The sequence below is a fragment of the Ascaphus truei genome, chromosome 2, assembly GCF_040206685.1.
Source record: "Ascaphus truei isolate aAscTru1 chromosome 2, aAscTru1.hap1, whole genome shotgun sequence".
NCBI classification, from domain to species: domain Eukaryota; kingdom Metazoa; phylum Chordata; class Amphibia; order Anura; family Ascaphidae; genus Ascaphus; species Ascaphus truei.
The window spans coordinates 428,439,621-428,467,120 of record NC_134484.1 but is presented as its reverse complement, the minus strand read 5'-3'; positions in this window follow the sequence as shown (position 1 = coordinate 428,467,120).

The following is a 27,500-nucleotide window of genomic DNA, read 5'->3' as shown; positions in this document are numbered from 1 at the left end:
TTACAGAAGCATATGAAAGAAATAGGAGGTACTGTGGTCGTGATGTGGAGTCCTTAACGCATTTATTATTGTCTGCGTTAATTCTCGCATCTCGATGTTGGCCGAATATTGCACCTGCTAAATTACTGCTGCAATTTTGATCTATACCTACTTAAAATTGCGGTAAAAATGCTAATATTGTATTTTTTAATATCGGGTTCAATATTAACTTCACTTTGACGGAGTTCGATGTATCATGCCCATTTGTCAGAAGTTATAAAACTTTATTAAACAGGAGTTAATACTGCACCAGGTTAAAAAAAAAACCACATTGTATTTTACCACAATATTAGGACCTAAGCTAACATTGCGATAAAAAATTTATGCGGACGATATAAAAATTGTGATACAGTAGGTATGTGATAATAAACTCAGCTGATAAATAGGAGTCAATTACCTCTAGCGATGCAACGTTGGTTGTCAAAAACAATAAAATAATTGGAAATGGTGCCAAACACGTTACGGCAACACGTGCCCACTTTTCACATGTTTTATCTAAAGGCCTTAGGCCACATAAAACTAAAAGGCCCCCGCAAGACACTGGAAGTCCTGGGACAGGTCACATCCGGTGACTGAAGATGAAGAAAGAAGATTAGGAGAGAAACAGGCACACGGACCTGCTGAATAAAGAAATTTAATGTGCCAAACGAGCCAAACGGGCAGCAAATAACGACCTTTTCAAGGTGAGGGCTCTCTCAGCCTTCACCTTGACAAAGGCTATTATTTGCAGTCGAAACATTGGTTCGTTTGGCACATTACATTTCTTTATTCAGCAAGGCTGTGCAGGGCCACCAACAGAAATCATGGGGCCCAGAACAAATGAAAGGAGCAGGCCCCCATCCCCCGCCCCTGAACACATAGCACATCTACCACGGGGAAAAAAAAATAGCGCACAACTTTTACTTAACTGTTTTCTTCTTATTGTAATACGGAAAAAAACATTACAATGCAATCTGTTTATTTTTATATTTTCAACAAAAGACAGGTGACTGCCTGCCTAGGTGACTGCCTGCCTTGACTGACTGCCTACCTTGATGGTGCCTGGGTGGGTGACTGCCTGTCTGGGTGGGTGACTGCCCTTGGCTGACTGCCTGGGTGGGTGACTTACTTCCTGGGTGGGTGGGTGACTGCCTAGACTGACTGCCTGGGTGGGTGGGTGTTTGACTGACTGCCTGGGTGGGTGACTGACTTCCTGGGTGGGTGGGTTGACTGACTGTCTGGGTGGGTGACTGACTGCCTTGACTGACTGCATGGGTGGGTGACCGACTGCCTGGATGGGTGACTGACTGCCTGGGTGAGTGAGTGACTGCCTGGATGGGTGGCTGACTGCCTGGGTGGGTGGCTGACTGCCTTGGTGGGTGGGTGGTTGGGTGGGTGACTGACTGCCTAGGTGGGTGACTGATTGACTGCCTTTGGGAGACTGACTGACTGCCTGGGTGGGTGGGTGGGTGGGTGGATGGCTGACTTCCTGGGTTGGCTGACTGCCTAGGTGGGTGGTTGTGTGACTGACTGCCTTGACTGACTGACTGCCTGGGTGGGTGGATGAGTGACTGCCTGGGTGGATGAGTGACTGCCTGGTGGGTGACTGACTGGCCGCGGTAGGTGGGCGGCTGGGGGGGGGCGAGACTGGCGGATTCTGCGGCTGGAGGCGGGCGTGCGGGGTGAGCTGGGTTGGCACACGGGGGAAGCTGGGTTGGCACGTGCGGGGGAAGCTGGGTTGGCATGGTGCTTCCCTCCATCCCATGTTGGGAGCGGGGGGAGGGAGCTGGCCCACAGGCACATGCCGGACCTCGACTATGCGCATGTGCATGGGGGGGGGGGTGTCGTCGCCGTGGGGCCAAGCAGAACCGGCAGAACCCCTCTGTTGGCGGCCCTGATTCTGTGTGCCTGTTTGTCTCGTAATCCGGCCGACAAGTATACTGTGATTTTATACAGTGTGCATTTTCCTTCTCAGATGGAGAAAGAAGGCCAGAAGAGAAGAAGAAAATAAGATTTTAAGAAAATACTCACCAAAGAAGATTCTACAAGCAACTGAGAAACCACAGCTTCAAGCAAGTTTGGCCCAGATGCCCAGATTGTAATGGCTAGTAAAGTAGTCAATCGGACCTGTATTACAAGTAAACTATCAGGCCTGGATTACAATAGGATATTTGATTTACAAATATTCCGATTTTATCTTTCTTAATTTTTGGCCTTTGGACATAATTTTTTTGCGGTTTTTATGGTTGGGCATTGACCCTTTTTAGGGAGTAAGTGATGGATAGGGTAAGTTATATATTTTTTATTCCATTAACCATTTTAATGCCAATGTGGTGACTTGCCTCATTGGTACTCATGGGGTGAATTAGCCCATTTACATGTATCTATTTTTGTAATTAATGTATAATTTTAAATGTATTTTTTTTCTATTTTTTTAAACAGACTTTCTTTTTTTATTGTGTTATACTGGTCGACAGTCCTATTTACCTGCTTGGGCTGTAAACTAATCCTATAGATGGGGGGGGGGGTTTGCTGTATTTAGGGAGAGGAGGAAAGGAGGAGTGTGTTGGGGAGTGGTGTCCTGTGCATGTTGGTTAGGCTTGGTCAGGGGGGGCTGTTAGGGGTTTACACCTTGCTTACCATAGTGGTTAGTAAGGCATTGCCTGAACCAAAAGCAGCAAGCTGCAGAGCGCCAAGGCCCTGAGCCAAAAGTGGCAGAGCGTGGAGGCCCTGAGCCAAAAGTGGCAGAGCGGGGAGGCCCTGAGCCAAAAGTGGCAGAGCGGGGAGGCCCTGAGCCAAAAGTGGCAGAGCGTGGAGGCCCTGAGCCAAAAGTGGCAGAGCGTGGAGGCCCTGAGCCAAAAGTGGCAGATCGTGGAGGCCCTGAGCCAAAAGTGGCAGAGCGTGGAGGCCCTGAGCCAAAAGTGTCTCTACACAGGCAGCAGAGCACACACGCACTAGACAGGCAGCAGAGCACACACGCACTAGACAGGCAGCAGAGCACACACGCACTAGACAGGCATCAGAGTAGAACATCTCTGTACAGGTGTCAGAGTACAAAAGCTCTGGACAAGCAGCAGAGGATAAATCTGAATTAAGTCAACAACATAATATTAATGTCCTGGACCTAAATAAATAGAAAAAAAAAATGTTTTTATCATTCTTGGTTTGACAGATATTAATAAAAAATGTAACATTTACTATATAAAATCCCTGAACTAGCTGGGGCCAAAATAACGTTGATCAATACTTTTTAATTTAAGTTTAAGTAATGTACACATGCCTGTTTGTATTTTGTTATTGTCTTGTTAAGGGCCATTTTAAATAATTCCCTCACGTCAATATAAGACAAATATGGAACCTTTGAATTATTATTTGTCTTTTACTCAATAAAACCTCCTGGCATATATTTCAATGTGCATATATTTGAGGCAATATAATCCTGGGATAAAAGTTATCAGACAGACTGTCTCTGGTGGCAAGTCATTTTGACTGAAGAATAATAGAAATAATTAGATTTTTCACTGTAAAAAATGTTGGAGGCTAAAGAACAGGTTTTAACAGTTCCCTAGTCAATTTAAAATATTGTTGACACGAGAGTTAGGTTAATGCGTATTGTACCAGAGCTCATTTAAAGTATAATGAAACAATGAAACTTTGTCAGTAGATAGATCGGACTGTAAACTGTCAAGCCTAAGGCCCCGGACATGTTCCCTGCGTGCTTGCGGAAGCGTGCTGACGCGCGCTCCCGCTCAGCACTGAGCCCTTACAGCCGCAATTAGAGCGGCTTTAGTAGGGGCTCACCTGCGCTTCCGCGCGCTTGAGGAAGCGCAGGTCTTAGGGGAATTTAAAATTCCCCCGCTTACCGGCGAGACAGGCCGGTCATGTGAGCGGTTCGCCCAATGAGGGCGAACCAGCTCCGTGACGTCACTGGCCCGCCCCCGGCCAGTGACACGCCCGCCCCCGGCCCGCCCCCTGACGGTCTGTCCCCCTTCTGCCCCGATCCATGTCTCCTGTGTGTGTGTGTGTCTGTGTATGTGTGTGTTTGTGCATTGTGTGTGTATGCATGTGTGTGTGTATGTGTATGCATGTGTGTGTATGCATGTGTGTATGTGTATGCATGTGTGTGTGTGTATGCATACATGTGTGTGTATGCATGCATGTGTGTATGCATGTGTGTGCGTGTGTATGTGTATGCATGTGTGTGTATGCATGTGTGTGTGTGTGTGTGCCTTTGTGTGTGTGTGTGTGTGTGTGCCTTTGTGTGTGCGTGCGCGTGTATGCGTGTGTGCGTGCGCGTGTGTGCGTGCGTGAATATATTTATCAAAGTTGCACAATGTTAATAAATAATTTATTCTCACAACATGTCTTTTTTTTTAATTTTTAAAATATTATATAACACACACACACACACACACACACACACACACACACACACACACACACACACACACACACACACACACACACACACACACACACACACACACACACACACACACACACGTTCCCCAGTGACACACACACACTGACAGCTAACAAGTGACACACACACACAGTGATACCCGCCTCCCAAGCGCTTGCTGTCTCCTCTGTAAGGACAGCAAAAAGCTCCTGGTAGAGCGAGCGGCAGCAAGCGAGAGCGAGCAAGCGCCAAACATGGCCAAGGCCTTACTGATAAAACGTATCTCTTTTTGGGGCACATGTACAGTATGAAGTGCCAGAACCGGTTATCGCACCTGTCCCGGTGTTACCTCCCATTCAAGTCAAAGGGAATAAAATCAGGAATGGGTGCGATAACCTGCACAGGAAACTCATGCATGTGGCCCTTTAAATGCAAATTTTAGCTCCAGACCCCTAAACCTCACTGATTTTTGTCCTTGGAGGTTGACATCTCTGGATAAAAGGGTTTAATGATGTAGTTGACTATCAGAAACACCTAATTCCCTGAGAAAAACATAAATTACTGACTGGCGCTATTCCCTCTCCCATGTACCTGCTGGTGTTACTTAAAAAGTGTCTATACACAGTGGGGTTGGAAGATTTTTACATCATTCCGCCCCCTATTTTGCACTGCAAAGAGATGTGTGTCTTAAGGGAATATTATAGGATTAGAAACTGTTAAATATTTCTGGGCTTAACATGCCTTTTTTAATAGTGAGGATAATAATCGGAGTAATGTTCTCATTTTATTTTTCCTTACGTCCAGCTGCTCAAGTAATGACAGCTCTGTTAAGGTATTATAGCTTGCAAAGCCAGAAAGACAAAAGCATTTTCTCCACAAATAGTACTGTAGTTTATCAGTAAGTGGGGGCCATGAGAAGTGCATTATTAGTCAGGCTGCACTTGGATATTTGTTCTTTGTGACACTCAGACATTCCAAGCTTCTGAGGTGACCGTTCACACATCAGGTATGTGCAGCTGAGAGGTATTTGTGAAGGGAGAAATGGTTTCGGAATCTTGAGCAACTAAAAATGTCTTTATATCTAATAATTAAACGAGGTTTAAATAATGGACTGTGTCCAAAAAGCAATTATCCTCTCCCTGTAGCAACCCAGCCCCATTCTTAATCATTTAATAACCCCTCAATGGAGTTTCATTAAGAAAAGTGCCAGAACATGTTGCCAGCGCCAGACTTTGACCATTTATTTAACCAGTTGGCAGTGCCGGAGTGGCCCCCGGACTTCTGTGATTGCGATATGCAATGGCTTGGGGTAATATTCACAAGATTTGCTGTTTTAAATGTTTTCGGCAAGTAATGTAATTAAAAGTGAGTGTCTCATTTGGTGCTAAACTTGAGGCAGAGTTTAAAAAAATATTTTTGGGGGGTTTGTTTGCAACTTGACAAAATGGATTATCTTTAGATATTTATTTGACGTTTGATTGAAGAACTGAACATTTAGTTATATTTTTTTCCTGTCTACAAGAGTCTTTATTTCCTTTGGATAAAATCTAAAATTCTGGCTCTCTGTGTATGTCCTTTTTCTTTACCGGTTAATAATCAGACAGGGATTATCCTTGCCAACAGAAAATTTACCACCAATGACGCAGAGTCACAATGAAGGCCTCTAGAATATGTTTAATCTCCACATGAGATTGATTTGTATTCAGCTGATCACTTCACTTCACTTCTTTTTATTTAATCTTAAACTTAAACTATAAAGTATTTTAGATGCTATGGTCAAAATAACAAAATTGTTATTTTGTGTTCATTATTAACTAACATATTTTCTTTTTCTTAACAAAAACTCTCTACTTAAGATCTGAATAGAAAATCACCAATCATTGAAGGAAATCTATGTGCCAAAACAATTTTTGAGCAAAAGTAGAGCAAAGAGAGGCATTTTCATCTTTTTTCTATTACGTCAGTCGTATTGAAGTACTTTGCTCCAGACTTTGTTCTATGTGCACCAGCCTGCGATTTGGATAAGTGTTAGTGAGAACCACTATGGTAGTGAAGGGGTTAACCCCTCCTGCTAACCACCCGGGAGGCCTAACCACCCACCCTGGGGCAACTACCCCATTCACCCACTCCCTCTGCATTAAAAGACAAAAACCCTACTACCCACCCCCTCTAACCCCAATCCTCCCCTTCCCCCCCCCAACACACACTGTACAATAATGTGCAAAATTCCTATTATCCAAATCTGAATAATAGTTCATTTGCCCATTAAAAATAAAACATCCAACCAGCATAAAGTAAATTAAAGTTGGACTTGCCCCTGCTAGGATCAAGGTCACCCTCTACCACCTGCCTTGATCCTCTGCCTGCACCCCAATGTCGTATACTCTAACAGGACTCTGTCCCTTGGTTCTGGTCAGTAAATATATACAGTACCCCTACCTAAGCCCTGTGGGTTCGTTTCCTGATCTGAGATGAGCACCGTTAAATCGTTACATTTTCCTCGGCCCCCAAAAATAGACCCCGCTGAGGTAGAGAGAGCCATTTTTCTTCAAGGACGTCAATTCGGAAATCATGAGAAACATCTCACCCAGCATAACTATCGGAACCATTCACTCTTCGCTAAGCTAAAGAAATGCCAGTGGCAGAGATGCAGAATCGGGGTCACAGACCGAGGTCAAGGCAGGCAGCAAACGTGCAAAATGTACATGTGACATTTGGCCAAGGACAGCTTCAACCCACTGTTGCTCAAATGGTTCAGTACTTTCATTAGGCTTTTCTAATTTCTTCCCAAAAACTACAGTATGTAGTCATCTATGTATACTAACACTTACAGCAGCTTCACGGGGAGAAGGAGTGGCTCAGTGAGTAAAGACACTAACTGGCACTGAGTTTACATGTGACATTTGGCCAAGGACAGCTTCAACCCACTGTTGCTCAAATGGTTCAGTACTTTCATTAGGCTTTTCTAATTTCTTCCCAAAAACTATGTAGTCATCTATGTATACTAACACTTACAGCAGCTTCACGGGGAGAAGGAGTGGCTCAGTGAGTAAAGACACTAACTGGCACTGAGTTTGAAGCAGGGGAGCCTGGTTCAATTCCCGGTCAATTCCCGGTGTCGGCTCCTTGTGACCTTGTGACCTTGGGCCACCTTGGGACACGTCTCCCTGTGCCTCAGGTGCCAAAAAATAGATTGTAAGCTCCACGTGGCAGGAACCTCAGCCTGCAAAATGTCTCTGTAAAGCGCTGCGTACAACTAGCAGCGCTATACAAGAACATGCTATTATTATTATTATTATTATGTCCCCCACTACACACTCCATCAATCTCTCGAAAGTGGTGGGTACTCCTGACACACCTTCACAGATATGTTCAAAATGATATAACCATATAAAGGTGTGAGGCTCAGGGAGCCACGCCGCCATCTGTGCGCTCTCCACTCATCTCCTCCGGTGGCTGGTATCTCCTCGAGGTCCGCTCATGCCTCCACTGACTCCGCCGGTTCCTCCGGCGGCCATCTTGCCACAGGCGCCCATGCGCGCACCCGCTCCAGCCTTTTGAGGTCTTCTCCTCGCGCTGACATGGGGCATGCGCAACGCGCGCACGGATGCACTCACAGCACACACAGGCTCCCTCTGATCCAACTCACCTGAGCCTTGCTGATTATTCCTCCTATCGCAGGCCTCGCTCCACACTTACCTCCATGCTGCAGTTTTCTCATTGGACGCTCTCACCTACATATGCTCAGCTGTGCCACTGGCACTGTGGCTGTGCAAAGTACCAGTTGCGTTGTGTTTACCTATCCTTGCCTCCACAGTCCTGCCTTGCTGACACTTGCTCTGTGTACCGACCCAGCTTTCCTCGACCATCCGCTCTTCTCCAACCCTGACCTCGGCACACGGCCTATGACAATGCTACCCTCTCCAACCCTGACCTCAGCACCTAGACCACGATGACTCGCCACTCTCCAAACCTGACCTCGGCTAAATACCAGCAACGATCCGTATCTCTCCTGCACCAACCCCTGACAAGTATACCTACTCTCCGTACCTCTCCAATCCTGACCCGGCTACCTTGACGAAACCTACAATCATGACGCGCCCTCGTGGCTGTGGGTGGCGTTTATCCATTTCCCACCTCAGCACTGCAGGTCCGCCTTGTTTGTGGTGAGCACATCATGACAGAAGGCCATCCTAGGTTCAGTTCAATGGCCGGAGGATCTATCTATCATTCTACCTTAGGTATCCCTGAAAGGGGGCTTACATCATTAAACTAGGCTTGGGCTAATACTGCAGGGACACTCATGCATATTTTAAGTGAGCAATTTTATGAAGTAAGTTTATAGGGAAATAGGAGGAGAAATGTAATGATGTAAGGGTTCCAGTCCAGGCTTTGGCCGGAACCCGCCCTTATATGGCTGCTGTGGACATTTTGATTACTGGCAGTCTGCTATATTGGCTGCACCTGTTCAGGGGCTTAAATAGTAGCCAGTGACTTTCAGCCCCTGCCTGAGCATTGTATATTTTTCCCTTTCTTCCTGACCACCTTGGGCTTTAGTTCCTGAGCCTTATACTGTAGTTCCTGAGCCTTCCCCGTTCCTGAGCCTTCTGTGTGGCTTGCCAGTCCCTGTGGCTTGCCTATCCCTGTGGCTTCCTGTTCATTTGGAATTCCTGTTTCTGACCCCGGACCATGACCTCGACCTCGCTGCCTTCCGCCTGCCCTGACCTTTTGCCTGTTGCCTTGATTCTGCACCACTGCCACCTGCACTGACCCTTTGCCCGCTTACCAACCATGAATAGTCTAACATAACTCTGTCCCTGGGCTCTAGTCGGTTAATTGGCATCCCTGCCTCAGCCCTGTGGATCCGCTTCCTGATTGGAGACGAGCACCGTCACAAAGGATTAGGAAACACTTTGCATGTTACTGATATAGCAGGCGTTATTACCTCCATTAATTCTAGTTAGAATAGTGCGTGTGCTAATGAGATAATGCATGCATTACCGTTGTTTTAAGTCGCTGTATTTCTTGCAATAAATATCATGGTACTGTTAATGCATTGTGTTAGGTATACGAGTGCAGTAACCTCTGCTGCGTATAATTAGATGTATAAATTCCGTCCTCAATGGGAGTTTCCATGCAATAGTGCACAGATTGGCACTATCACACTATAATTAATAGCCACCTATGAATAAAAGAAAAATGTGCCAACTAAATCATTAGAATTTTTATCTCTGATACATCTGGTGCCGTTTGTGTTTAAACAAAAATCAGCAAGCTTTTTTTTTTTTGAGGACGCAGTAATTAAATGTAATATATTGGCTAGGGGTATTCTCAAGGTGTGTTATCCCAGTTACATTGCAACCGCCTAATTACAAATTAATTAAGTTACGTTTTAACTTTTAAAAAATCATTAAATTAAAATAGGCTTTTACATTTTCTGACAGTTTTATACAAGTTTACCTGAAAACCTGCAGTTAAATTATGTTAGAAAGTTAACAAAAATTAATGTATTTAAGCTTATTGAATATAGCAATATTTAATGGCAAAAATGTTGGCTTATTTATAATTGAATCATCAACCAACATTGTTTCATCAGATATTCAAGTTGGGGAACTTAACCTTAGGACAGAAGCAAAGATGCTCAAGGCACTCCACTCAATTTGTTGTTATCAAATGTAGTACAAGATTGAGGTCCATAATCCATTTGGATAGACTTCAAACATAATATAAAAGAACAAGCTAGTTTGTACTTGAAGATCACTAAGGACTGGAATTCCCTTGTCATTTCTCTCATTATGTAGGCCATGGTTATGTTTCAGAAACCTCTCTGCAAGCCCAAGGGAAAGCTGACTCATTAGCCATACTGTATTACAGTGAGCACTGCTGATGGGAGTTAGTGTTCAGTCAGATCTATAAGCTAGAAGGAGAATTACTGTATCAAGGTTTTAAGAACATAAATTGGCTGTCTAGTAAGGCTTCTTTATAAAGTAGACTTTGATGGTAGGAAAAAGTAGAGGTCATGGAAGATGGAATATTGGTACTTTGAATTTGATCTAACAGAAATATGGTAAATGGTCAATTCTTTACCGTTTGAATATTAAATATCTAAGCATACTGTATGACTGGCTTCATACAAAATGAACAGCAGAAGAAACCATTCTGACAAAACACATTTAGGCACTGTATTTATATCTGTTAAATCAATGTTTTTGGCAATAAATTGATAATAAGGGAGGCATTTTTAGCACGTACATACTATTAACATCAGTGCAACCATGAAATGGGTCCCATTAATAAGTGAGTAATTTTGTGAAGTAAGTTTACAGGGCAATAGGAGGAGTTATGTAAGGCAGCGCTGCGCAATCTTTTCTACTCACGCCCCCCTTCTGCTTCCCTCCATGCTCGCACGCCCCTCCCTTACCTCCTCTCCGGCTCCCGGTTTCAAATGACGTTGTGGGGTCACATGATGTCACGTTGCCATGCCAACGTGACGTCACATGACCCCGTGGCGTCATTGGACGCCGCATTGCCATGGCGACGCGTCACCGAAGAGAAGGTAAGTGAAGTTGCAGAGGCCTCACGCGATCCCCGACATTAACTTAAATGCCTTGGGGGAAGAGCGTGGGACCCCACCTGTGCCCTCCAGATTAATTTTGCGCCCCCTCTGGAGGGTGCGTCCCCCAGTTTGCGCACTGCTGAGGTAAGGCATGAACAAACCTTTGCTCCCCTTTATTGGTGCTCAAAACCACCCACAAAACATACCTGAGCAATCAGGAAACAAATCTGTCATCTGTAAGAAACTGAGGGGGTTACGTATTCTGGGGGCCTAGATACAAAAATTATGTTTATAATATTTTTGGGTGAAACATGTGAAGACAATAGCGTGGTATTTTTTAAGGTTGTTACATAAGGGTCTATGGGGTAGATCCATAGAAGTCTGTCACTTTTGCGCGAATAACGACTGTTACCTAATTAGGTAATATATGTTATTTTGCCTCTTTTTAACGGGTATCCACAAAGTTTTTTTTCATGCAAAATTTACATCTGTCAGTCTGCTCATTTGAATATAGATAATGTGGCATTATGCGGCTAATGTCGAGGTAAGCGCTATCCCGGCGCTAACTGGCTGTAATGCTGGCTTGTAGAGTTTTTTATTTTATTGGCCATCAGGCTTGGATTGTTATTATTTATTTTTTTGGCTTTCTGGACCCCATTGACGGCCTAGGTAGCCACTGTAACAATGGATTCGTCAATGGATTAAAATATAAGTTTTTATATGGTGTGTATTTTGTTTAATACATACAGTATATTTATTTTGTAACATATTCTATGTAATGGTTTTATATGACCAAAAGCCCTGTTATCCACATATGGCTAATAGGCCTATTGGCCATTACAGAGGGGGGGAGGGGGTTGTTTTGTTGTGGGGATGGTGGTAGGGGGGGTTATGGGGTGGGGAGGGAGGGAGGTTAGGCCAACCAGGGGAGCAACTGGAGGAAGGGGTACCCCTTTTATGCCCTAACTCTATGACATACAATGGGAAGGGGTAGGTATGGTGTTTGTGATAACCTCTTGTTACCTTAGTGGCCCTGAAGGAATGCATAATGCATGCCTTCATGGACACTATGGCTTCCAAGTGGTTAACACACAAGTCATGGTTAAATTATTTTGCCCAGTCCAGGGTATTGACTTTGGCTTCCTTCATTGCTAAGGCGAAGTTGCCCACTTCAAAACCCTGGATAAGGCCAAATAATTTTACGCTACCTGGCGTTAGGTGTTTCCAGCACCTAACGCCAGGTGTATCAATGACTTTAAAAAAAGCTTTAACAGCGTTATTTCCCTCGTTAACTTGAACGGACCACTGAGGATATGCATTGTGATGTCCCAACTTCTTTTGTACATCATTAGCACACACGTCCGTTAAAGTTAACGGCAGGTTGTCATCACATTAATGGAAGACTGTACATATTACCGCGCTCCTCCCTATAGAAGTTTGCTGCTGGTAAAAAGAAAGGCCCTACATATAGAAAAACAAAAAGAACGATTCCTGCGCTCCTACCAATTAGGCTAAAATAAAATAGTGATCTCATGAATAAGGGTTATTTCGTTAAACCCTTTTGACCAAAGCGTTATAAGTGCTGCAGGCTTATAACGCATTGGCTAAAGGGTTTAACTAAATTACCCTTATTCATTACATTACTATTTTATTCTAGCCTAATTGGTAGGAGCGCAGGAATCGTTCTTTTTGTCGTTACATTAACCCAGCACTTAACTGATAGTTAAAGTAGTGTTAAGTACTTAATAGAGTTCTGAAGATCTACCCCCATGTATCAATGTAAAGAAATGCGTTTTTAGACAGCTGTGGCATATGAAAGAACAGTTTCTTACATCTGATGCAGAATTTTAGACATGCCACTTCAGATGTGGTGGAATTTTTTGGCCAATAAATGGCCGAAAGAATGGTGCACAGACTATGATACATCTTACTATAACATGTGCACCATGTAACTCCTCCACAACTCCTACTTACTCACAGAAAATACCTTGATACATAGGGGCAGGATCAAAATGCCCCGAAGTTGCGTCAAAATTGTACATAGACTCCATAAACCCCCCCCTTTTTTTTTTATTACTTACATTTTTTATTGAGCATTTTTGTACATACAAAGTAAGAAAAACAAAACATACAACACAAAAAATAAGAGGATCCAGTAATACAAATAAACTGGTTGAGGGACAATAGAGGAGAGGGAAATCGGGGAGGGGGGAAGGGGTAGCATTTGTAACAATATAGCACTGTACACAGCAATTTAAAAACCACATGTATCACTCTGTTCAAAGTATTCTAGTCTATATATGGGGATATACCTGCATGGCGGAACCAAGGAGCCCATATTTCAGAGAATTGCGAGGTAGAGCCGTTCAGATAGGCTGAGAGTTTCATAAACCCCTTTTTACAAGAAAACCCGGTGCAGCTTTTGCAGCCAGAATTGTTCCAGAAATAGGTCCTCAAACCTTGTTTCACTTACCGACACAATGGAGGTTTATGATATGTATCAAAGTCTCCAGGGAGCAAAACTGGAACAAAAACAAAAACAAAACTGCACTATATTTATCAAAGCAGACAGTAAAATCCCATATGATAATTGGAGACCTTATTCTTTAGTAAATAACATGATTTTTTTTGCTTCAGTTTTGCAGGAAGGAGATGTTGATTCATATTGGTGTTTTTTAAAAAAAAAATACTGTATACAAAAGTGATACAGTTCTGAGGCAAAAAATCCGCACCATGAGGTATTAAAGTTAAAATCCCATTGGAGGCAATAGAATATTTTTCTTTCTACGGGCCTCATGCAGAGAGCAGCGAATTTTAAAATTGGCGAGTTTAATAAAAAGTAATGTTTAAGTTAGAATTTTAATGTCACCTCAGACCTGGCAGATCCTGTGACGCAGATTGAAGTGCAGCACAGAGGTACATAGAGTGATACATCTTGTTAATAATCTGTGTGTCATGTAAATTCCTCCATAACTCCTCCGGATGACACTGCCCAAAAAAAACAAGATAACACACAGGACACATAAACTGCAGCAAAGACCTTGATACATTGATGCAAGGAGATGCAACATAATCATGATTTGCTCTAATTTACTTCAAAATTGCCTTAGTGAATACAGCAAAAGTGGCCTATGTACTAAGTTAATACATGTGCATGGGTTTCCCCGGTGTCAATCTGTTCCCTGACCTTCGCGCGCAATAGCGCTCAGTAGCGGAGGCGGGGACAGGAGCAGTCAGCATTGTGGTGGGTGCAGGGAGCGGCGAACGACTCGCCGGAGGCTCCAGTGGTTTTCTCCTTCAGCCGTCGCCATTTTAGTTATGTCGCGCATGCGCGAGGTGCCGCGCATGCGCAGTGCAGGTGCGTGAGGCGCGATTGCGCAAAGGCACAGTAGGGAGCGGCGGCCATTACAGAGGCTCTGCCTGGGGAACTACAAACCCCATAATGCATAGGGGCGAAGAAACACATGACGCCAGGGAGTCAATAGCACGGCCAGATTCCCCTGCACAGAATGAGATACATTTCGCGCGCTGAGAGGAGCACGCCAGTCGGAAGAGGGACAGCAAAGGGTCAGGTAGTGTCCAGGGAGTGGTATTCCTCTGGGCTAGGCCAAACTGTGTCCTCCAGGCCCCAGTTAGGCCCCGACTCACTAGTAGATCAGTGATTGCTTTAGGGACAGGCCCTTATGTAGGGACTCTGCCCCATTATCTATTTGGTAGTCAGGGACACAGTGCTATGCAGCGCAGCCCTGCAAGATGGGTTCTAGGATCAGAACGCCACAAAGGACACAGAGACTATACATACAGTGATATTATCCACGCCGGAATTCACCCCACACGGTGGCGGATGACGACGTTGGACTGGACGGTTCCCTGTGTATTCTGCGATACATGGATGCAGGAGCCCCGGGCAGGTATCATTCTACAAGTGCACCAACACTGTACAACCCACCGCTGATCATGCCTAGGGTGGGGGTATCACTTGGGGACAGTGGCCAAGGGCCTCGGACAGTATTATGGACACTGTGTGGGAACACAGTGGTGGGTTGCACCCTGCGAGGTGCATTGGCTAGTTGTACCTCTAGGGGGAAGGGGTATTTCATATTGTTAACCCTGTTACAGTATAGGACTGCTTGCATATCATATTGGTATAGGTTATTGTTATATGTTGTGTGGTATTATTTGTTCCTGCACAGGGTTATCCCCAACAATAGGGATCCCGTACAGGTGGAGGCGCTATCATCTAGTAGCTCAGGTGTATCCCAGGCTCTCAGTGGCGGAGGCTCAGGTCTCTGTGAGCCAACAGGTAATATCAGCACCCGTAGACTCTTCACATAAAGGGGCAAGAGGGCTACATAGAGAAATAGCTAGTGCTGACACATTAATTAGGATGTGCTTAGTAAGAGTAATTGAGCTACTGTCAATATTTGAACATTTTTTGTTTGTCCAAACTTACTGTTTTCAGTGTCGTGAACCAACATGCTGAAATCCTTGGCCCGTCCGCAGCCCCAATAGCAGTGAGTCATGCGGCCCTGAAGGGTCAATACTGTTGGGGTCCATGCTTCTGCATGGGACCCCACAGCGTTAATCCTCTGCTTGATAGGTCATCATCAGGGAGAGAATACTGGTACTCACCTTCCAGTTGAACTGATCATCTGTCCCCCCGTCTGCAGCCATGTCAGCAGTCAAGGAAAGATCTTTTTGTTCACTCCAGTGTACATCTGCGTTGCCCCCAAGAACTGCTCCCCTCTGCACAGGACCAGCGTGCAAGGGTTAACATGTGCTTGATTTTTGTTGAATCGGCAACCCCACCCACTGGAATGTAAATGAGCCAAGGGGACACAAAGGAAAGATCTTTTTGTTCACTCCAACGTACATCTGCGTTGCCCCAAAGGTGCACAGCCTTTGGCGCAGCCGAAGGGCAGCCAAAGGGCGTGACCTGTTTGCTGCCATTCGCTGATGTTAGTTGATCTTAAAGCTGCTCTATTTCTATCAGAAACTCACAAGCCCTTTATCCCCTGTACCCAATTTTCCTACTTTATCTGTCCATGAAATGTCTGGGAAGTGACTGTATAACCCTGTTCTTTTATTGTAACCATGTATTTTTTATAACTCCGTACCCAGGACATACTTGAAAACGAGAGGTAACTCTCAATGTATTACTTCCTGGTAAAACATTTTTATAAATAAATAAATGTCCCCGTCTGGAGCTGGAGGGTAAAGCTTTATGACCATACTCGGTTATCAACATCATAAAGAGGGCAGTGTTATGTGTCCTGTCCAGTCCCATGATGATGAAGATCAGGGGTGCGCAAACTTTTCAGTTCACGCCCCCTTGGCTGCGCCCCCCCTCCTTACCTGCTCTCGGGCTCCGCGCATCAGATGATGTCACAATGTCATGTGACGCGTTGCCATTTGACCCTGCTGCGTCGTTTGACACCGCTTTGTCATGGGGACGCGTCACTGAAGAGCCGGCTGAGAGCAGGTAAGGGAAGTTGCAGAGGCCTCGCACCATCCCGGCATTTAATTTACAACCGACGCGCCCCCTCCTAGAAAATCCCGGGTCCCCCAGTTTGTGCACCCCTGATGTAGATAACCAATATGGTAATACTGTATAGCCTTACCCTCATGATGTGGAGCCCTGTATTTGGGCATCTATGTCACCAAGGGGGAAGGAATTACAGACCTGCCCTTAAGTACTGCAAGGAAATGGCTGGAGATGGGCAGACGGATGCACAGCTCATCTAAAAGGTGAGTACCGGTATTCTCTCCCTGCAGAAGACCTTAAAGGATTAACGATGGGGGTCTCATTCAGAAGCATGACCTCCGACGAGTTAATCCTCCCGGACCGCGTGCTGTTTTGGGGGAGGGGGGAGGGGCGGGGGCGCAATCGCACGGGGTAGCAGTGCAGTGTCCAGTGGCCGCAACCGATCGTGGCATCAAAAACAGTAAGGGTGGATACAACTATATCTGAAATAATAAAACTTCACATGCAGTATACAAGGAAATGACACTATACAAGTTAACTGTGTACAGGCGGTCCTCGCTTATCCAACGAAATGCATCTCGCAAACTACCGTCGGTTAAAGGACCGTCGGACTGCGGGTCCATGTTAATCAGCGGTGGTGCCCGTCGGATAAGCGTGACCGACGTTGGATAATGCGTCCGGCGGACTGCATTATGCGGCATCGGATAAGGCATCCGTCGGTAAGCAAGGACTCACTGTACTGTAAAAAAATCTATAATATGTCAAATGTAATGTACATGAACCAAAAGAATCTAATTATTTTATGAATATGAGCATCGTGCATATTGGTTTGCTAACCCATTTCTATATATAAGTGTTAAAAGAATAAATGAAAAATTATATGTAAACGCTGCCCCAAGCATATTCTGAACATAACAGATTGGTTAATGTCTGGAAAATGTGACTCCTTTTTTAACAAATAAGTAAGACGCCAAATTACATATGACTTCTGAAGTCTTTGATATTTAAAAATAAAAAAAAACTAATAAAATCAATGCTTTCTTTGCTGCATTAAAGTCTTGTTTTGCAATAAGGAGTTTTGCCACTTTTTCCCGACAGTGTTCATTAATTTCCCCTATGTTTTGATTTAGTGTCTGAGTGAATGTATTCTAGTGTGTCAGAGAATATGAAAGTAACACCTGGTATGCCTTGTGCAAATGCTTTCTTACTTTAGGAGAAAAGTCACCAGAAACATTCAGCTGAACCTAAAGCATAAAAGTAAATGAGCTTTGGGGAATTTATATGTTTCCTAGGAATAAGACAAAAAGAGCAAATATAGTCACGGGCACGTGTTACTCCTACATAGCAAATGTACTGTAGCTTACATGAAAATAATTGCACTACATTACTCATTCGATTCAAGATTATATCATATTTTCAGTTTTGGATTTGGCACACAATGCTTCTTGGTCCCAGCTGCAAATCTACACTAAGACATTTTTATTTGCTGAAAATACATAGCTAAGCTTGTCACAGTAAATGATCCCCAATTTTACTTTATAACTCCCTATTTGAAGCTTGGCCATGAGCGCTGTGCATTCAACTAAATATTACTAATACCGATCATGATGGACACGTAGTTATTTCTTTTCCCACAAAGTATTCTTTTTCTGAATCCACAGAGTTGGTGCATAACCGGTCTCTCCACTTTAAGAGCTAACCAATGGCATTAGGGTCTGCCAAACGCAATTCAATGAAAAAAATATAGTTTTAATAAACAAAAACGATACATCTCACTATAATCTGTGCACCACGTACCTCCCCCCCCCCCCCCTCCCCAACTCCTCTAACTGATGCTCTCCAAGTTACAAGCTTGGGCAGTTAGGGCTACTGTAAATTGGAGAAAAGTGTATTGCTACAGGGGTATAGGCTGAAAACGACCCAGTTTTGTGACATTTCCTTGATACATAGACCCCTAAGTTATTGGGATAAGAGAACAGTAAACATTCAAATCAATGTATGACATACAATCAGAAATATCCCTACATGTACGTCTTTTTACATAAAGATAGAATTACTTTGTTTGTCGTGAAGAATACTGCAGGATGCCCAGGTGCTGAAGAACCTACATAATCATGAAGACTCATGCAAAAACATTCTGTAAGAGATGTGTGCAGGGGTACATATAATGGAGACCGATTTGGGTAAAATGATATCTTGGCTTTATGGAGCCTGTTCCTTTATCCAGGCAAAACATACAAAAACAACAAAATAACAAACACCTATCCTTCTGTAAGGGCTAACTTACATCCCCAGACCCTATCTGCAGGACTGGAGGGATATTCCCATCACCAGCCTATCACCCCAAAGTCTCAAGATGGCCTTCCATGTTAATCTCTGGCAGGTTCCTGGGTCCTATGTGTCCAGGAAATATAGGTCTCTTGGTGTCTGGGTGTCTTGATCTCAGCACAGCCTTTGTGCTCAAGACAGTGTCTGTGTGCAGGCTTCTCTGCTCTCTTTCTGTCAGCCCAAATGTGAGCTAAGGAATCTCTCTCCTGTTTCTCACATAAGGATTTTTCTCAGAGTCCTAATCAGCTAGGTGGAGTCTGGTTGATTGCCTGTGTGCAATTAACTAACTCGCTGCTGGATTTAGAGGCAGTTTATCTCAAACAGTGATAAGTCCCTGTTACACATTCAAAATTCAATTAAAATCCATTAATATACATTTTGCTTGTACAGAATCCAGCATGCAGCTGACATATAAAAAATAATCTGTTGTTGCATTTGAAAACAAAGTATACTGTTTTAAACATCCACATTAAAACATAATTATATGCTTTTATTTTGTATTACTTCAGATTCATTTCACAAACCCAGCTTTTTAAATCAGAACAATGTTTAGATATTTGAATGTTATGTTATATATAAAAAAAAACTGCTCAATGCTTGTTTACGATGGGATCCTGCAATGTATGAACTACAGTAAATCAACTATGCAGTACGCCTTTTTCACAGGCAAAACTTAGCTTTTTGTTGTGAATGTCACCATTAACCAGCAAGCTAAGACTGGGGAATTGAGGCTGCTAAGTAACACTCCCATAGTCTTTATTCCTAATACTTTTTCAGAAAACACTTCCATCTCAACAAGAGATGCCAAGACTTCAGCTGAAGTCCACAGGAGCAGAAGAACAATGTGACGGTCTGCTGAGCCAGAGTGAGCCAGAGTGATGGCTGATTAATAAGGGACTAGCTGCTCTTTGGGGCACTGCAGGAAGAAAACAAGAGTTGACTGGCAATGATGTTCATTGTTGAAATAGCTGGACATGCTATGATTGCATTAATATTTATTTGATGTCAGCTCTTCTGAGATGATTGTAAAGTAAATGAAACATTGGAAACAGGTGCCGAAAGATAGTGCATTTTTGTTGGTGTTACATTTTCAGACATTAATATAAATATACACAATCCCTGCAAGCAGGGCCGCCAACAGAAATCATGGGGCCCCCGACCCCCCCACCCTCCCTCCAAACCCATAGAGCACCTACCACGGAAAAAACTTTTTTTAGCGCGCAACTTTTACTTCACTGTTTTCTTATTATTGTAATACGGAAGAAAACATTACAATGCAATCTGTTCATTTTAATATTTTCAACAAAAGACAAAGCTACCCAATGCTACATCCAATGTGACAAAAAGGCCTGGGGGGATTCAGTATGGGTCTGAGGGGGGGGGGAGTTAAGTATGGGCCTGGGGGAGAAGAGGTTAAGTATGGGCCTGGGGGATAAATATGGGCCTGGGGGGGTTGAGTATGGGCCTAAGGGCTAAAGTACAGTATTGGACTAAAATGAATTACAGTACCTCTCTTCAACCGGTCCGCGGTGGGGGCCTTCGAACGGTCAGCGAGGGGGCTTTCAACCCGCCCGCGGGGGGAGGCTTCAACCAGCCCTGAGGGGGGAGCCTTCAACTGGCCCGCGGGGGGCCATCAATCAGCCTGCGCTTCAACCGGCCGAGAGAGCCTTCAACCAGCCCGGGCTTCAACTGGCCAGGGGGGTGGGGGGATGTGGAGCCGTCAACCAGCCTTGCGGGCGGGGGGGGGGCTTCAATTGGCAGGCGGTGGGGTTGATTTCGGGGGGGAGATGGAAGGCACGTGGGTGACTGACTGACTGCCTGAGTGGGTGACTGACTTTACTGCCTGTGTGACTGCCCTTGACTGCCTGGATGGGTGGGTGACTGGGCGGTAGGTGGGTGACTGACTGCCTGGGTGGGTGACTGCCTTGGTGGGTGGGTGACTGACTGCCTGGGTGAGTGAGTGACTGACTGCCTTGGTGACTCCTGCCAGAGCAGGAGGCTGGCACGGGGGGAGCTGGGTTGGCGGGCGCAGGATCGCCACGGTGCTTCCCCTCCGTCCCACGTTGGAAGCGGGGGGAGCAGGTCCACAGGCAGCATTTGCGGTGCTTCCCATCCCCCTGCCCTCGGTCCCTGTGGCTGCTGCCCAGGGCAGGAGATAGGCACGGGGGGAACAAGGTTGGCGTGCACTCTCCAGGGCGCGTCCCCCTCCAGCCCACATTCCTCTCGGGTGCCCATGAGGGTGGGGAGACAGGACCAGGGGGCAGAGCGAGGAATGGGTCCGGCGAATAGGGTGGGGCAGCCCGCCAGGCACGTGCCACTCATCCCATCACTGGGCCCTGCAGGCTGGACCCCCTACTTCCCTGCGCATGAGTGCCGAGACCTCTGCGCATGCGCACGGGGATCGCCGGCATTTATTTTTTAATGACACTGGCACGGCTGTGTAGGGGGCCCGGGTGGCGGCCGGGCCCCCTGACTCACCGGGCCCGGGACACCAACCCCGGCAGACCGACCCTATTGGCAGCCCTGTCTGCAAGCTCTAACCCCAACACCGACCACATCATATCATATGTATTTGTGTCAAAAGGAGTACGACGTGACTGCAGGCTTATTATGCTTTGGCCAAAGTGTTTAACTAAATGACCCTTACTTATGAGAAGACAAACAGTTAAGTATTTAACTATATATTTTTGTCATATTTAATATAAATATGTCTGTGTAGAGTGGCCTTCTAATAAACAAACAAGGAAATAGAGAAATTGTCTTATTTTATTTTTGAGATATACAGTACTGTGCATCTTTTTTCAGGTTAGTAATTTAATAAAAATGGAAAAATAAATCTCCCTGGACTGAATCTATTTCTTGTGTTTCGAACTTTGGACCCTATACATGAAGATGACATGACAAATGTGATACATCTATTGGGTGTTCATACATGTCACAAGTATGACTCCTCTGTACAGTAGCAAAACAACTATATTACATGAAAATGAGGGGCACAAAGCAGGTTTGGAAACCTATAGAAGACATGCAAAAATACTGACGAGTATTCAATCTTTGCTATTCTTCAATGGAACATGCTGTTCTAGGTCAGGGGTGCGGAAACTTTTTGTCCTGCACCCCCTGCCTGCGCTCCCCCACTGCTCACACCCGCTCACCTTGTATCAAGCATCGAACTACGCTGTGGGGCATTTGACTCTGCGTTGCTATGGCTACGTGTCACACCAAGCTATCTGAATCAAGGTAAGTGAGTTACAGAGGCCTCGCGCGGTCCCCTGGCATTTCATTTAAATGTCTTGGGGAAAAGCGCGGGCCCCAATAACCACCGGGCTCCCCCTGGGGGGGCGCGCACCCCTGTTCTAGGTAACTTGTGTCAAACATATATTCACAGCAAAATGTAAAAGCTGCTGTATATTTACACTAATATTAAAAGTGGACTGTGAAATATATAGTGAACACCATTCAACACGCATAATTGGTTTCATGTTTTGTTTAGATTGCAAGTTCAAGTATGTCAAGCTTAGTTTATACCAGTCATTACTGTAAATTCCTAGAGCACTGTGAGGTTTCTACAATCCTCAAGTCCATGTGCACCTTCCAAGAGTTCAAAGGATTTCCTTGAGAATAAGCACCCAGCACCTTGACGTACAACATTGTGGGAACTACTGTAAGCATCGCAAATAGATTTTTTTGGAGCACATTTGCCACATGGTTATCTCATTTTAAATTGCGCTTGTGTGCACCTATGTATGTTCTAACCTTAAATTTGTCAATCTGTGCCACCAGCATCAATTTATTTTCTAATTTTTTTGGGGTGCAAAGAACAGAACTGTGCTAGGGGTACAGATCTAAAGGGAATGTACTAAAAAGAATGCCGCTGTGCACCTATAAAAAAAGAGTGCATCAAAATCATCCTCCAAGTTTAACCCTAAAATTAATGTTTATGTTATTAGTCCAGAATTAAGTTGCTATGTATCAACCAAAAATGTATTTGACGCAGCACGAATGTCAACTAAATGTATTATTTATGAATAATAGCAATCAAGAAATGATATATATTAATAATAGTCATAAATAAAAAAAACACATAATTCATCGATTGAAAAAAAATACATCAAATTCACTCTCATCTACTACAGTATGTAACTATAATGTTCTGTTCATTTAAATTGCATCAATCAGGTGCTCACATTTTAAAGGTTTCTATTACTTTTTATCGCTCAAATTTTGACGCACAATTTTTTTTTTTAAATCATGATGTTGGTACATAGACCCCTACATGCAAATAATTTCTAACATTGATTGCAAGTTAAAAAAAAGCACCTGCTCGAAATGTGGTGTGAATTAAAAGTGAGAAGCAATCATTGAAATTAATGTTTTTTTTAATGTGCTTTCATTATCATATTCATGAGGTCATTATCAATTTGTTCCCTTTAACCACTAGAAACACATTTATTTTGCCCTGTAGACGATATACTGGCAATTTAGATGTGATTTTGTGACAGCGTTGAAAATCTCATGTATGTTCACTGGTATCTCACCATGGGGTCTTTTTACTAAAGACTCCCAAGGGCAAAAGTAGGGCAAAACCACTGCAAAATACATAGCAATTATTATCAAAGAATGGGAATCCTATTTAAAGCAATAGGAGTTTTTCCTTTGATACATCCTGTGCAACTCTTTTGCATAGAATTTATCCCAGTTTTTAGCCAGCAGACTTTTGTAAATAACCTCCCATGTGTTTTTGGAGGTACAGTATATAAGCAGGATTGCCACTTTCGCCTGAAGGCCAACCCGGAGATTTTTTTTATTTTTAAATATAGCACTTACCTCTGGAGTCCTCCTGGCATCTTCCCCCTGCAACACTATTCAATATGGCTGTGTGGCGTAAAATGACGCTACGTGATGTCACAATGTCACGCGGCATCAAGTTGTCATGACAACGTGGCGCCCTGTAACATCACGTTGCATCTCGTTGTCATGGCAACAGGCACCACGTGATGCTATTACGTCATGTGGCGTTTCCGTTGGCATGGCAACCCGGCGCCATTTGATGCCGCACAGCAATATTGCCAGTAGTTGCAGGGGGAGATGCCGGAGATGTTGCCTTTTTGCCGCCGCCAGGCACCTGCCCAGGATGCCACCACCCGGAAGTTTACTAGGTAAACCCGGAGCCTGGAGATTCCTGGCCAAAACCTGTAGTCTCTGGGTGAAACCCGGAGTGGTGGCAACCCTGTAATATAAGTCAATAGGTGCTCTACTAAATATGATGTATCACACAGGTTGCAATGAATCTACACCTATCCTGACATAGGTGCATAGGTCCTGCTCCTTCAATTTCATGGACTAAAAATAAGTTAGTGCTCCTATTTTATATGGGTAAAAGTGTAAGTGTAACCTCAGTCAGACATGGCTGGTCACAAAGATGCAAATAACAAGAATAAAGGTAATGGTAACGTATTAATCTGCAACTTGAAAGCAGTGTTTTATCATATTGACATGTAACTAGAAACAAAACACAGCAAAGACCAAATTGGACCAAATGTGTTTACTGTACATGATATCTCTATAACTATGCACGCAATTAAAAAGTCCCTAGAGAATCTGAAAATAAACAATTCTTTGGTTCATGATATATTACATCCGGGAGTAGTCAAAGAGGTAAAAGAAGCTTATGGATTAAATTCTGTTTCTACATTTTAAGAAACTGCTTGGCCAATCAAACCTATACAGATGTGACCTTGTGCCTCTTTCCTGTATTTATTAGTATAGCTGCCTGCTTTTTCTAATAACATACAGGCGCCTTTGGTGCCCTTTTTGTTCATATATTAAAAAATAAAAGCAAAAAACAATGCTCGCACCTTTACCATACTGTATGGATAAGAGACACCGCAAAGTCCCAAGAACCGTGTCTGTAGTTATTAATATATAAAAGGAAAGGTGCCTTTTTTTTGTATGTTCAGAAAGATTTTGTATTACAAATTTAATAAAAACAGCATGTGTTTGAGGAATTGATATTAGGCAATAAAAATGTGTGCTTGTTTTTCATATTTGAACATACAAAAAGTGAATATTCAGAGTCGTGCAGGGGTTAAGTGGGCAGGAGCCGCATTTAAAGCCTAGAGTAAGAATAGCGGAGCATGGAATAGCAGGAGCTGGCCTACGTGGAAGTCCTGCAGAGTCTTCGTGAGTAGGCACCGCGTTGCATCACTGATTGGCAGCGTGAATGGGGGCAGAGAGGACAGTGGCACAGAAGTAAGCATTGGTGTAAGCAGGATGTACTAGAGGCGTAAGATCAGTGCCTGAAATGTTGTAGAGTAAAGAAGAAGTAAGAGGAGGTGGTGTCATAGGTCCCCAGTAGATTTACCCTAGAGACTGAGGGATAAGGGAATTGCTCAGATAAAGGGGCGGCCTTGCTTTAGCCAGAAGGAAGACTAGAAGGGAGCAGATGAGAGAGGCTGAATCATTGGGCAGAAGAGGCATGGAGTCAAGGGATAGAGTGGGGTGGGGTTTCAGGTGGAGGGCCAGAGGGGTCTGCACGGTTGGTTCATAGAGAGAGGGGCCAGAATGTAGGATTAGGGATGAATAACAGTTTGGGAATATGCCTAATTCCAACACCTATGAGGTGAGTCCAGTAAAACAGTTGATTTGGAAGGGGGAGTATGGGGAGGCATGGGGAGGCAGGCAGAAAAAATGATGATAAGGGGAGAGTTGAGGAATAAAGTGGTCAAGGTCATTTGGAGATTGGTTAGAGGTGTTTGTCATACTAGATAATGCAATTTGGGGGAAGTATCCACAGCATTGTTCTTACATATCTTTACAGAATTTAGTCAGCCTGCAGGGCATTTGGAGGGGTGGCCTGGGGAAAATACGATGACCATTTTCATCAGAAATTGGCCATACATAAGTTTATGACATGAAATTATAAACATTTAGATTGTTGGTTATACTTAATGGTAACTCAGAGACCTGTTCCCTTTCAAGTGACAGTCAGTGTCAATTAGCACTCCACGGAGCTGGCTGTTTTTAGGAAAGGAGTGTGCCGGGCATTAAATGAAGACCAATGGGATTGGTGAAAGGGGCATAATTGGTAAATGATGACATGAGGATGGGAACCATTCAGCAGAATGATGTTTTTGTAGGGGTGGAGGTTGATTTGGAGGAGGTTATATATGGAGGCTGGATATAAAGGGGAGGACACCAGTAGATTTATAATTAATGGCAGAATATCTAAACATTTACTCTGATTGACAGGCAGCTAAAGTTTTGAGCAAAGGGTTCTATGAAGGTTGTTGCATCCCCTATGTGGAAAGGGATGATTGAAAATGCAAAAATAAATGTGATGTCGTTGTATGATCATATTGGTGGGGGTAGGAGTAAGTTAAAAAAAAAAATAGTGCTGAACGGATACTGGGCCCTTTTAGAAAGCTACCGTTTGATAATTTAAGCGTCTGTGGGATAGCTCCAAAGAAGGAGCCAGCAGCGTTTTGGTTAAAACACCATTTGACTTTGCGAGAAGGTATTCAGTGAATAACGTAATTGATAGGGAGATTTGCAAGGGATTTGAAGTCCGTTGATGTGACGGTGCTTGTCTCAAATCAGGAGACGGACCTGCAGGGCTGAGGTAGGGATACAAATAAACTGACCACAACCCAGGGACAGAGTCCTGTAAGAGTATCCGTAGTTGGTATGAAAGCAGGGGTCAGTGCTGGCGGCAAAGTTGCAAAGTTGAGGAGGCAAGCGGAGGTCAGGGCAGGCGGAAGGCAGCGAGGTCGGGGTCACTGTCCAGGGTCAGCAAAAGGAATTCAAAACAGGCAAGAGGGTAAGGCGTAACTGCAAAGAACAACAGGAGCTGCAAACACACAGAACTTTGCTCGGCGACTCCCTATGATAACTGCAGGCTAACGCCGAGTTCAGGGTGGTTACTACGCGTCATGCGCGCACTTACATGTGTGCGCACGTTCCTGGATAAAGTTGTGAAAGAGAATATCTGTTTTCAGGGAAGAATCGACCCTTGGCAGCAAAGTACAGCGTTGATGCTGCCACATTTTGCGACATAACCAAAATTGATTTTTCGAGCTGCAGTCACGTCACGTGAGCTTGTTCAGTGAACAACCTCTGTGACACATTCGCCATGCATTTAGGTTGTTACACAGTAGTCCCAGCAGTTTCCATCCGTTGGGTTGTGATTTGGAGGCTACTTATTATGTTGATTTAAGCAAACCACTGGGATGCTCTGTATCTTGTCCTTATTTTGAAGCCCCTAGCACCTTTCTGGATTGGGTGTTGCAGGGAAGGACAGGTTTGTATAGTGTGCTACATTATCTAGATGTTTTTTATTTATTGGGCCAGCAGGATCTGGGATGTGTGAGAGGCTGCTGTTTGAATTCCTGGAAATAGCAAGGGAGTTTGGGGTATCATTAGCTCAGTATAAAACTGAGGGACCAACAAGGGTGTAACATTTCTTAGGGATTGTCATGAGAGAGAGGATTTGGCCCGGGATTAATGGGGTTACACCCCATTTGGCCCCCCTCTACTCTCACCTGGGAAGCAAGGGGTTAACTGGACTGAGGTCCAGTAACGTGTTTTTTGCCTTGCTCCAGTATCAACATGTTTATTCCCCTGTATAACTATATTGTGTTATCCTGGTGTTTGCACTCACACATACACTAGGGTTGATGTGGGAGGGAAGGGGTTAATGTTAATTTAGTGAT